Below are 13,353 nucleotides of genomic sequence, written 5' to 3' on the forward strand. Positions count from 1 at the left end.
GTGTTTTATTTTTCAAGTTTTGAATGCTTCTGACACCCGAAACAATCAGAATATTCGTCTAAAACATGATTATTTGTAGTACTTGGAAACTTTCGTTCTGTCAAATCAAGTTTGAGAGATGTGGTGCCATTAACAGAGATCTTACGAGCGTCTGAAAGCCATATCAAGTAAAAATGACTCTTTTTTACCCCTATTAACACCAGAAACAACATCTTGAGGAAGCTTACCAAATCTGGATGAGGCACTAACCCACAAACCATCAGAATAACTGCATTGACTCTGTCCTACTCCAAGGTAAAATATGCATGCCCTGTTTGGAACAGGTCCTGTCAGTCAACAAAACTCAACTATTCTTGTTGCCTTATTACTGGATGTCTGAAGATTACTAATACCAACAAACTTTACTTGCTTGCTGGTAGTGTACCGCCACACATTAGAAGAGATGTTAACAGTAAAGCTGAAAGGCTAAAGCGAACATGTGATGAAAGACACCCTCTTTATGGACAAACTTCTGCATAGACACGGTTGAAATCAAGAAAAAGTTTACTAACACACATTCAGCCACTAATCCCAACAAAAAAGAAACAAAACGCAATGAAAACAACAATTCAAAAATGACCTATCACAGGCGAAAATAAAGATTCTACCATCAGAGTCCATTCCACCAGGATCAAACGCCCGTGGGCAAAGTGGAAAACCTTAAATCGACTCCGAACCGGTGTTGGCCCTACAAAATCTGCAATGGTAAAGTCTGGCTACTATACGGGCCCAGTTACATGTATCTGTCGTACCAAGCCCCAAACAGCGGACCATCTTCTTGTATGCCCCCAGCTTACCACCCAGTGCAGCAATGCAGCAAGTGAGACCTTTCAATGTACAACTCTATCGCAAAAGAATGTATTGATCTGTGGTGTAGGCTATATCAACCAAATTTAAAAGACTCGATAAAAGAAGACCCCTATGTTAAGAGAACTAAATGCTGCAAAATACAGCACAATTTTGTTGATAAAAAAAAAATTAGCAGTGTAGAGAGTTCCCGCACAGACCTGACCAGACTTTTTACTCCATGCCTTGAATTTTCAACAAGTGTCTCATACGAAAGCAAATTGGACAAGAGCATTGCTACCAAAGCAACGTCTAAAGATTTCGAAAATGACGATGCTTTAAAATCGAAATGCGTTTATTAATACAATTGGCGTAGCCGGCAAATGAAAAGAAAGGCTAGTTTCATGTTTTTTGCTGGTAGTGTACCACGACACATTAGAAGAGATGTTAACAGTAAAACTGAAAGGCTAAAGCGAACATGTGATGAAAGACACCCTCTCTATGGACAAACTTCTGCTCAGACAAGGTTGAAATCAAGAAAAAGCTTCCTAGCACACATTCAGCCACTAATCCCAACAAAAAAGAAATACGACTTAAGCCATGGAAACAACAATTCAAAAATGACCCATCACAGGCGAAAATGAAGATTCTACCATCAGAGTCTATTACACCAGGATCAAACGCCCGTGGACAAAGTGGAAAACCTTGAATCGACTCCGAACCGGTGTTGGCCGTACAAAATCTGCAATGGTAAAGTCTGGCTTTTATACGGGCCCAGTTACATGTATGTGTCGTACCAAGCCCCAAACAGCGGACCATCTTCTTATGTTCTCCCAGCTTACCACCCAGTGCAGCAATGCAGCAAGTGAGACCTTTCAATGTACATTGTACAACTCCGTCGCACAAGAATGTGTCGATTTGTGGTGTATCAACCAAATTTAGAAGACTCGATAAAAGAAGACCCCTATCTTAAGAGCTCTAAATGACCATGTGGTCGTCCAACTGCCTGTTGTGTAGTAACACAAGACTAAAGTATTTTATTCACAGCTAGACGACCATAGACATTTTCATCCTTCTCACCCAGCTTTACAAGGAGCACATCTACATGATGAGCAAGATATGCATTTCTTTGAAGAACCTTAGCCTAATTAACTTAACATTAACCGTTCAACAACATTAAAACAGTTCGTTGATCCATCAATGTAGTATTCATGAGTCCCTTCATTTATATTCTCATATTGATATTGCATGAACCGTTGTGTATTTATGTTGCTTCAGCGGATGGAAACGGATTTTACATTATTAAAAAACTGTAGGCATGCAAAGGTACTAGTTAGTAAAAGCAGAACATTATAACTGACGACGAGTAGAGAATCAGAAACCACGGAAACATATCAACGTAAGACAGCAAGGTGTCTGGTTTTTCGCAAGTATTCCCATCTTTTGAAGAGGGTGATCCCTCATCAACTGGACTACAGTGAAACAAGTGAGTTTGTCGCTTAGAAAACTTCTTCATTTTCAATAAAATTATAGAAGATAAAATCAAACGAGCATTAACTACTCCACTATGCAGGAGAAAGGCAATGTTATAAAAATGTCGAACAGCCAAACACTGGTAATGAAAATAATTACTGTATGAGGCTGCCAAACAAGCCATCAGTAACTACTTTAAGGCTCAGATAAACATTGACTATGGAGTGTTGCAATTTCGTGAAATGGCACAACTGCCAGATGAAACCATCAATCAGTTTTACGCCAGACTTAGAAAAAAGGCACGAATTTGTGATTTTAGTGGCGAAATTGACAAAGAAAAAGGCAAATCATCAGCAAAACTTCTGACAAAAAACTGCGCACCAGAGCTCTAGAAGCAAAAAATCTGAATCTATCAAATCTGCTTGAAATAGGAAAAGAAAAACCTTGAAACTTCACGACAACAGATAGAACATCTTGAACAACAGGCTCACAGTCAATCACAATCGATTAACAAAATGCACAAACTTTCAACAAATTAGCAACATCCATTCAAGGCAAAACCTACTAGGCCAACACAACTCAGACAGTCACCAAGCATCAGCAAGTGCTATTTTTGCAATGGCAGTTATCCTCATGCTAAGGGAAGGCAGTCATGCCTTGCATTTCGAAAGACTTGCAGAAATTGTGGAAAACTAAATCATTTTGAAAAATGCTGCTTCTAAACAAAAACAATATCAAGAAAATGTTAGAACTAGGCTACATCTGAACAGCAAAGCACTAATGACATTTCAGATTCTAATGAAGAAATTTCTTATGTATGTAAAATAAATTCAGAAACGAATGTTACTGCAAATCTAAACATCAATGGCAAAACACCAAGTTTTTGCTTGATTCTGGATCATCAGCTAATCTCATTGATGAAGAAAACTTTAAGAAAATACAATGCAAACTTTTCAAAACCAATGTTAAATTTTTACATATGGTTTTTGCAAGCCAATGACAAAAAATAAATCAACTTATGCCACACTTCATGTAGTGGAATGATCACATGGCTGTTTGTCGAGCTACAACAGCGCTGTTAATCTAAACCTGCTGCACATGATCAATCAAACTGTTCCTGGTAGGCTACCATTAGCATCATCAACAAGTATGCTGACCGTTTTCACTTTTCAAGACATAGGAAAACTCAAGAACATCAAAGCCAAACTCCACATTGACAAATCAGTGATACCTATAGCTATCCCACACAGGCGAATACCAATTCACATTCGAAAAAAAGTCAACACAGAATTGAAACACTTAGAAGACCATGCTGTAATTGAAAAAGCCAATGGTCCAACACCTTGGGTATCCCCCATTGTCACACCACCAAAACCAAACAACCCAGAAGAAGTAAGAATCTGTGTGTAGGCCTACATGAGAATGACAAACAAGGCTATACATCGTGAAAGACACACGTACACAACTGTGGATGACCTTATTTATGCACTAAATGGAGCCAAATGTTTTCAAAGCTTGATCTGAACAAAAGATATCACCAAATTGAGTTGGATGATGACAGCAGATACATAACAACATTTTCCACTCATAATGGGTTATATCGCTACAAACGTTTAAACTTTGATGTGAGTTCAGCAGCTGAACTCTTTCAAAAATCCACTCAGTAAGCACTCGATGGCTTACCCGGTACACTCAACATTAGCGATGACGTCATTGTCTATGGCAGGCATGTGCAACCTTTTTCACTGGAGGGCTAAATACACAATTTTGAATGATAATGCGGGCCAGATGATTTTTTCAGAAAAAATTAGTATCATAAAGCTACTTTCCTTTGAAAGCAGTTTATGTAGTTAAGAAATAGATTTAATGCAGTCCACGACACACTTGTGCAAAGTTTATTAAAAAACTGTGAATAATTGTTGATGGAAGATGAGGAAAATAAATTCAGTCAAGCGTATTTAATCACAGATTAATGTGATTTTTGCTGTTGCAGATCTTTGCAAACTTTTGGAATATTTGCTTTCACAGAACTACAAGCAACTCGAAGTTGACTTTTCAAATGTTAGTCATGCAATATTTCATCTTAGAGAAAAATTGCTCGCAGCAACATGTGCTTCCAAAAAGCGAAATGGTTATTAAGGCATGGTCGACAAGATTCTGATGCTTCCCCCTAACATAGTTTTTATAAAAGTTCACCAAATCGTAGACTAACAGTAGGCTATCTATGTAGCACCAACAACTCCATCAAGAATCAACTACGGTACTGTACAATGCCACACAGCTTTTTCTAAGTGGTAATGTAAATTTCGGATTGCTAAATTACGCAACGCATCATTCTTGTTTTTTTTGTTTTTTTTAGTGTGATTATATATTTTTTGTTGTTTGTTTTTTTATTACTGTGTTACCTACACCAGACTAGGGTGGCAGCTGATATTGATCACCTTACAGGTCTTTCGTTGCCATCCTGTTGTGCTGATAGACACTCAATTTGTATGCACTTTTTGTTTGTTTATCGCCAGCAAAAGAATAAACTGAACTGAACTTGCATCACAAAGCGCAATATTTTTGTGCACAAAATGCGAAAATTTCCATTGCTTTGATGTAAACTGCATCAAATAGTGATGGCTAGTATGAACTTTTAACATTTTGCTCAGCACCACGCGGGCCGCACGGAATAACTTGGCGGGCGCAGTGCGGCCCGCGGGCCACTGGTTGCACATGTCTGGTCTATGGAAAGACTGAAGCAGACCACAACAAGAATCTTGATGCTTTATTGCAACCATTGCGAGAAAAAAATCTCACTCTGAACAAAAAAAAATGTTAATTTAACAAAACAAAACTGGAATTTTATGGATACACATTTTCTGACAAAGGCATTTTTGCACAAGACACCAAAATAAATGCTATAAAGAATGCTGCGAAGTCTACTGGGCTTAGCAAACTATTGTGCAAGGTTAATCAGAAACTTTTCAACAATCACTTAACCGTTGCGAGAGTTCACACATCAGAACAGTGAACACAGAGTGGAAATGGACTGCTGTGCATGATGAAGCAATACAAGCACTCAAAGACAGCCTGACAGGGAATGAAGTCTTAACATACTTTGACCTGAACAAAGAAACAGAGCATATTGTAGATGCCAGTCCCGTAGGACTTGGAGCCATTCTCACTCAACGTAGCAATGTTAATCAACCTGCACGGATTGTTGCATATGCAAGTAGAGTTCTCACCCGTGTCGAACAAAAGTATTATCACACTAAGAGAGAACACTAGCAATTGTTTGGGGCTGTGAATATTTTCATCTGTATGTATATGGAATGCTAAAACCCTTCAATTTGATTACAGATCACAAGCCATTAAAACTCATATTCAGAAATGTATCATCCAAGCTTCCAGCAAGAATTGAACGTTGGAATTTAAGATTACAACCCTATAATTTTGTGGTGACTGTCACAATCAATGTGCAAAGCCTCGCGACGGGCTGATTTGTATCTTGACCGAACGTGTTGTTTTTATTGTGGAATTCTTATGCTATATGTTATTATCGGTTACCGGTACTGTCTTGTAGTAACCTTTGATTGAGAAAACTTTATTATGTAACGTACTTCCAGAACATTCTGTAACATGCAAACCTGGAGTATTCTTTCGTTTTTCACAATTGCCAAATGTCGTTTGTCATGACGTCATAATGATGTTCACCAGTGAATCTTTGATTGCGAAATCTTTATTACGTGAGGTATTTCTAGAACATTCTACCCTACGTGTAAATCTGGAATCTTCTTTTGCTTGCTTCTCATGTGTTGCCGGGAGCAGGGTTCATGCCGTCATAAAGATGTTTACGTGTAATGCAAATTGACAGAACAACGAATTCTTTAACATTACGTAACCATCTCGAAGTTACTAGACCAAACAACCTGCTATAAATAGTGGTGGGAATTTGCGTAATTATCATGAGAGATCATTATTGTAGTAGTGGTAGTTGGCAAAAGACGCAAAGATTATTGTTGATCGAGAGTTGAAGTTATTGAATACGAGTAAAGCAAAGTTGATGCTAATATAATTTCTGATTGAAATTAGAATCGTATGAGAAGCTGTGAGTGGATTACGTTAAACTCGATTAATAGTTCTAAGCGTTGTAATCTATTGCTGTTCACTGTTACTATTACTTTGATGTGTTGCTGGAAGTGCTGAACTATTTGCTAAAGTCCTTCAAAAATTTTCATTATCATTTCACTAGTAGAACTATTCAACATTTGATTGACTGCTTTTCGGTTATAACCTATTAAATTACGTCATTGAACCTTTCCAAATCTCTTTCCTGGTAAGAGATGGAAAGAAATCGTGACAGTGACGTATAAACTGGGAAAAGACAACACTGCTGACTACATGTCTCGACATCCCGTGATTAGCACACGCTCCACTCCATTGTGTGATGCGACTGAACAATATCTGAACTTCAATTCTCAATCAGCAATTCCATCAGCAATGACAGTTGATGATTTCACAAATACAGTCAAAGGTGACCACACAATGCAGAAAATCATCATCATCATCATCAAAGGTAACGCATGTGGAAATCTGCTATGAAAAACCCAGATCAAGACATCAAGCCATATATTCCTATCAGGAACGAGCTGACATTGACAAACTCAGATTAAATTCTTAAACAGAACAAAATCGTTATGCCGCGAGTGTTAGAAGAACAAGCCGTAACTCTTGCACACCAAGGACATGAAGGCATCCTAAAAATAAAAGCATTGATTCCACAAAAGTTTGGTTTCCTGGCATTGACAAAACTGTTGAAAATGCTGTTAAAAAGTGCATTTATTTCCAAGCTGCAACTGTCAAGAACACTGTCGAACCATTAAAAAGTCACCATTACCTAACTCACCATGGAATGAACTGTGTATTGATTTTTCTGGACATTATAATACTGGTAAATACTTGCTAGTCATTGTCGATGAGTATTCGCGATTTCCTGTTGTAGAAATTGTCAATTCTACCAAAGCTTCATCTGTGATACCGGTAGTTGACAAAATTTTCTGTGTCCTTTCACTTGTGCTTAAATCAGATAATGGCCCGCCATTCAATAGTTACAATTTTAAGCAATTTGCCCAACGTTTAGGTTTAAAACATCGAAAGATAACTCCCTTGTGGCCGAAAAGCAACAGCGAAGCTGAACGCTTCATGAAAACACTTAACAAATCTGTTCGCATTTCAAATGTTCAACACAATTCATATGGCAATCTGACTTGAATAACTTTTTGAGAAATTATCGAGCTACGCCACACTGCACAGTGCACAACCAGAACAAGACCCGCAGAACTCTTGTTTGGCTGGAAAACTACTATTACTATTCCTCAAGCTCGAACTACTGTAAATGATCAATCGTTGAGAGAGAAAGATACTCGTGCAAAATGCAAACTGAAAAACTATGCAGACAAACGTACACATGCTAAAAAATGTGATATTTTAATTGGTGACTTGGTTTTGTTAAAAGTTAAAAAAGAAAGTAAACTATCACTCCCTTTCATTGGCGTAGCCAGAAAATTTTTTTTTGGGGGCCCCAATATTTGATGAATTGGAGAAAATGACAAAGTGTTTGATTAAAGACATCGCCACGTGATGTGCAGTGGCGTATCCTGGTGGGTTGAGCAAGGGAAGCAATAAAAGTGATGGGGGGTTAAAGCGTGCAGAAGGCACGTGTATTCTAGGGGGGTCCGGGGCATGCTTCTCCGGAAAATTTTTGCAAAATTACACTCAAATAATGGATTATAGCGCTTTCTGAAAACACTTTTAGGGTAATATTTGTATTAAATTTATTAGCAGATAAACAGATATTAACTTATTAAAGGTAGCTCTTACATACAAACGGGCAAAAACAGCGGCTAAAATTAGAGAACACCAAAAACTCAGCTGCACAAAAACTCAATAACTACACAAAAACATAACAGAGTAAGCCATTCTGAAATTGCTTCCACAAATTAGTTAAAAGAAACGTAAATCGCGTAAATTTTGCGCGATTTACGATTTGCAAAATTTATTGGTGTCTTAATTTCTGTGTGTCTACTCTTAAACAAGTCCTTGGGGGTGTTAATAGCCAGATGTCTCGGAAAATGTTATAAATTTCTACAACTTTTATTATATTTTTAACCAAAGGCTCAACTTCGGAATCCAAACTTTGAAAATTTGGGGGGGCATGGCCCCTTTCGCCCCCCCGGCTACGCCTATGACTCCCTTATGGATTGCATCCTTACTAAGTGACTAACATAAATGGTTTCATGATAACTGCAAAAAAGAGGATCTCATGTGGTCACAAGAAAGTCTTCATTCTTCAAACCAGTGGCAAATGACCCTTGTGTAGATTGATGACAAGCATATTTGATTAATTCTTGTTCTGTGAAAAACTGTAATTCGAGTAAGCAACGTGTTGTTACCATCAGACTGGAAAATTGTGACAACCATAAATTATCGTACTCGATATATAAAAAGCATACCCCTTAATCCAAATCTACAACTTAGGGAGGATTGTATTATTCATGAGTCCCTTCATTTATATTTTCATATTGATATTGCATGAACCGTTGTGTATTTATGTTACTTCCGCGCATGGAAACGGATTTTACATTATTAAAAAACTCTAAGCAAGCAAAGGTACTGGTTAGTAAAGGAAGAACATTATAATTAGTGGGCCTAGTCTGGCTTGATTTAAAACCAGCTGTAAAACAAACTTTATTACATATTCTGTTCGTGGTCATGTGAGCCTCTGGGAGTCTGGGGCGAGGGTCTATCCTTTTACCACTTCAGATTCACGATGTTCTCGGACTACATTGGAAGGCTACTAGAGAGCAGTCAGTTGTTGGTTTCATCAACCATGACTCGCAGACTTTCCACTCCGTTAGGTGGCTTGAAGATGGTAAAAGTCATTGATGATGTGGTCTGCGATTTGTTCCTCGGCACCACATTCACAAGAGAAGGAAGAGGCCATTCCCCATTGGTGCATGGTTGAGCAGAGATCTTGTGGTGGAGCAGACGGTTAGGCTCCGGTGCCTGTCGGTCAAGAGACAGAGTGGCTTCATCACGACAAAGCTCAGTAGGTTAGATGCCAGCGAGAATGGGAAGATTGTCTAATTGTGTGGGAGGCAGGCATCCGGTCACTGTGCACAAGGCGTTGTTTATGACAGTGTCGATGTAATGGCAGTGAGCACTGCGGCACCAAACAGGTGCACAGTACTCTGCTGAAGAGTAGATAAGGGCTAAGGCTGCTATAGGCAAAGTGTCAGCGCTTGCTCCCAGCTGGAGCCTGCCAGGCGCTTGAGTAACGCAGTGCGCGGGATGTCATATTCTACTAATGTAGGCAATTCAAAGCAAATGATGGGCTTTCTTGTGACGTATAAAAACAAAGTAGGTTGATGGTTGGTTTTAAATCTTTATCTTCGGACTGACAAAGCCTTGACAGGTTATTCCTGGTAGTTGTGCATACTTGTAGAGGTATTTGACGCAGGGCCGGTTTACCGAGATTGACAAAGTGAAGTTTCCGATGGTTGAAGTGTTGTTGCCGAGAAATTATTCCATCTACTAGTTGCCGCTGAATGGAGAGCAGTCCTTAGAATGAGTTGCTCAAGCGCAAACTCTGAATCGAACCAGCACCGCTTGATCTTGAAGATTCTTCGTTCACGAAGTTACGCGCTAACCAGTTGAGCTATCGGAGCGGATTAAACCATTTATAGTTTTTGACTCTTGGGTGGCTAACACTTTGTTTTTATACGTCACAAGAAAGCCATCATTTGCTTTGAGTAGCCTACATTAGCAGAATAAGCAATAAAGATTGTTTTCCAGCTGGTTTTAAATCAGGCAAGACTAGGCCTATCAACATTATGTCTACTGATGGATCAACGAACTTTTTTAATATTGTTGAACGAGCGATGTGGTATTCGAGAAATAATGTTTCGGAGGTTGCTATTAGGCTAAGGTACTTCAAAGAAATGTACTGTATATCTTGCTTATCATGTAGATGTGCTCCTTGTAGTGTTGGGTGACAAGGATGAAAGTATCCATGATCGTTTATCTGTGAATAAAATACTTTAGTCTTGTGTTACTCTGCAACAGGCAGTTGGACGACCATATCACCATAAAATGCCCACATGGTCATTTTGAGCTCTAAACATAAGGGTAATTTCTGCCTGATAGAGTTTTCAAACCCTTATAAGATCTCTGTTAATGACACCACAATTCTCAAACTTGAGGTTTAGACGAATATTCTGATTTGTCAGAAGCATTCTAAAATTGAAAAAAAGAACTCCTTTACAAGCAAAATATTAGGATTTTGGTGACCCACCTAATAACCATGTTTTAAGAAATATTGTTTTTTATAGTAGATCTATGTAGTATATTTTGTAATGATCTAGCATAGCAAATTTTAGTTTTCCATTGCATTTACAATAGAAGTTGTGGGGCCCCCAAAGTGGCAAAAAATGCTATACGTTACTCCCACAAGTAAAAAACGAGGGTGGTACTCGAAATTCAAATGGCGCCATGGACAAACCCTTTGAGATATTGATCTAAAACTAGGGATTCTTTCGTTTGTAGCCTAAAACATAGCATGACAACTTTTCTGCAAAATCTGAAAGGTATCGTATTGGAGATATCTTCATATTGGCTGTTTTCATGGGGAGTAACCCTATTTTTCGTTTTTTGAAGCTCGATGTGGACCCGGTAGAGTTCATCCAAATTTGGTTATATTTTACTCAATTGATTTTTTCTTAGGGTAGTAACTTACAACTTTAATATACCGCCATGAGAAAATTTTTTCTTGAGGCGGGTTTGATGCACCCTTGTGAAGGTAGAAGGAATACTTTACTTCATTCAATGAGAGGTACGTTCTCGACATTGTGGAAGCCTGTGGTGAGTTCTTTGCGTAGTGACCAGCCTTTTATTTAGTGCTGCTCATCTGCTCTTTTATTCCACAAACAAAGAAAACAAGAATGTTTGGTGTAGCCGGCTTGCAAACTCAACAGGAAAGCAATCATTTTGAAATCTTCACATACATATTTGCAATCTTTCATTTAAACAGAACGTACATTTTAGTTTCTTAAACCATCCAGCTTGGGTCACTGCGCGCTTCATTTTCTCTCCTACTTTTTCTTACCAAATTAAACCATCTAAAAACATGCCAACCCTATCAACTGTACACTGCAAACTCCACTCGTCACTAACGTCCTAACCTTTAACGGCTGACTAAACAATAAATAACAAACACTTAGCCACTAGCCCGACTCTCCAAAAATTGTGGCCGGTTGTAAACTTTTAACAGCCAAAATTTCAACCTATTACGTGTTGAAAATTTCCACGTTGCAAGTTTGCAGCTTTCCACAGTCATCTAACGAGTGATGAAAAGGAATAAGTCAATAAATGACTTAAGCAAGTTGTATAATATTAAACAGCACTTTAAACAAAATTATAATTTCAATTAATGCATAATATTTTAACTAATTTTCAAATATCAGTGAAAACTTTTTTCAAAAATGTCTTCCAAACCATTGACACTTGAAAGAAACTAGCACCAAATTTGGCATCGGTGACCACAAAAACATCATAGCAACACTGAATGAGACAGATAAACAAAAAATTGTTGTCTTGTGTTATCATCGCAAAAAACAAATCATTATTGCAAAAAGGCTTTTTTAAATATTTGCTTTTCGAAAAGTCTTTTATAATCCTATTTATATGTTTGAATCTCTAGATTAAGGAAGAAACTACTTGACTGAGTGTACCGAGTGAACGCTCGGACAAAGTTCATAAGAATGCAACGAACACAAAACACTGCTTTTTGTTGTAAGCGAGCTACGCTTCATATTGTTTCTGAACAAAATAACGTTAACCTTAACTTTTATAACATTCCACCAGTTTTCATGAGAATTGGTACACTAAAGTTACACTGCATTTTGTTTCTGTCCAAAATATCTTCAGCCATAACTTTTATAGCCTAAAACTACTAATTTCACGCGAATATAACAAATTTAGATATCAAACATTTGAAGCTCCAAGCCACTAATTACAGAAAATTGGCACTTGTCTAACAATGCTGAAATTTTCAAAATTTTCAAAGATTATGTCCATTCGTTACCTTTCTAAATTTATCATTAGATTATGCTGCGTAGATCATTGACAGAAAAAACGAACACAAAAAAACTAAAACATTCACATACTACTAGAGTCTAACTAGACTAATCTAACAAATTCATCACTTGTAAACGAAGCATTAAATCCTCTTTGTTTTTCAAGGTTGCTGGGAGAGTAAAACTCTATTTTGAGAATGGTGTTAGACGAATAATAAATACGCGGCTGTGAAAATGATTGAAGGCGAAGATCTGATTCAGAAACTGTACGATAGATCTGTAAATCAAAAATCTAATTATGTTTTGCATAAAATTAAAAAAAAAATATATTCTTTTTTGGTAGCTGCTATTTTTGCAATAATTACAACAAAGAACGAAAGTTTTGAAGTCAACATATTTTTGCTCGCATTAAAGTGAAGATAATCTAGATTAAACAATTAAACATTGCAATAAACATTGCAATGTCACGATGTCACGTTTTCTTTTACCTTGTATCACATAAAAGATTATTTGTTTACCGTAAATGAATCTTGATCGTCGTTGATGTTCAGAAAGTCAATCACAAGTTTAATTTTGAAACCATCTTGAGCTGTCAGAGTCCACAAACAAAGCAATTCATGTTCATATGGTTCTGGCCAACCAGGTGGTGTAAGAGCTTGTGAATCGTTGTTTGCGATGGCGTTGAAGCCGCAGTTTACTGGGAAAAAACAAATCAGTTCAAAAAAAAATAAATAATAATATTAAAAGCTCAAGCTTTAGCAAAACTTTGACAAAATGTAAAAGTTTATTGACTCTCATCACATTTTCAAGTGCAAGTTTTGTTGCTAAACAAAGCAAAATTAAAACAGGCCAACCCAGTCAACAAAACCTTTCATTTTTACATTGATTCAACGTATCAAGGTGAAACGACAGATTATGTTGACTGGGAAGTGAAAAA

The 13,353-nt window shown here is 37.5% G+C and overlaps 1 protein-coding gene across 1 annotated transcript in view; it reads right to left on the bottom strand.

Moving 5' to 3' along the window:
• Positions 1 to 12,581, bottom strand: part of LOC145777139 (uncharacterized) — a 66,139-nt gene extending 53,558 nt beyond the window's left edge. The window contains exon 1 of the mRNA XM_082588436.1: positions 12,546 to 12,581. The gene's annotated coding sequence lies outside the window, so the exon portion shown is untranslated. The remainder of the gene's footprint in view (positions 1 to 12,545) is intronic.
• Positions 12,582 to 13,353: the final 772 nt, after the last annotated feature.

The sequence above is a fragment of the Aplidium turbinatum genome, chromosome 9 (assembly GCF_918807975.1).
Source record: "Aplidium turbinatum chromosome 9, kaAplTurb1.1, whole genome shotgun sequence".
NCBI classification, from domain to species: Eukaryota; Metazoa; Chordata; class Ascidiacea; order Aplousobranchia; family Polyclinidae; genus Aplidium; species Aplidium turbinatum.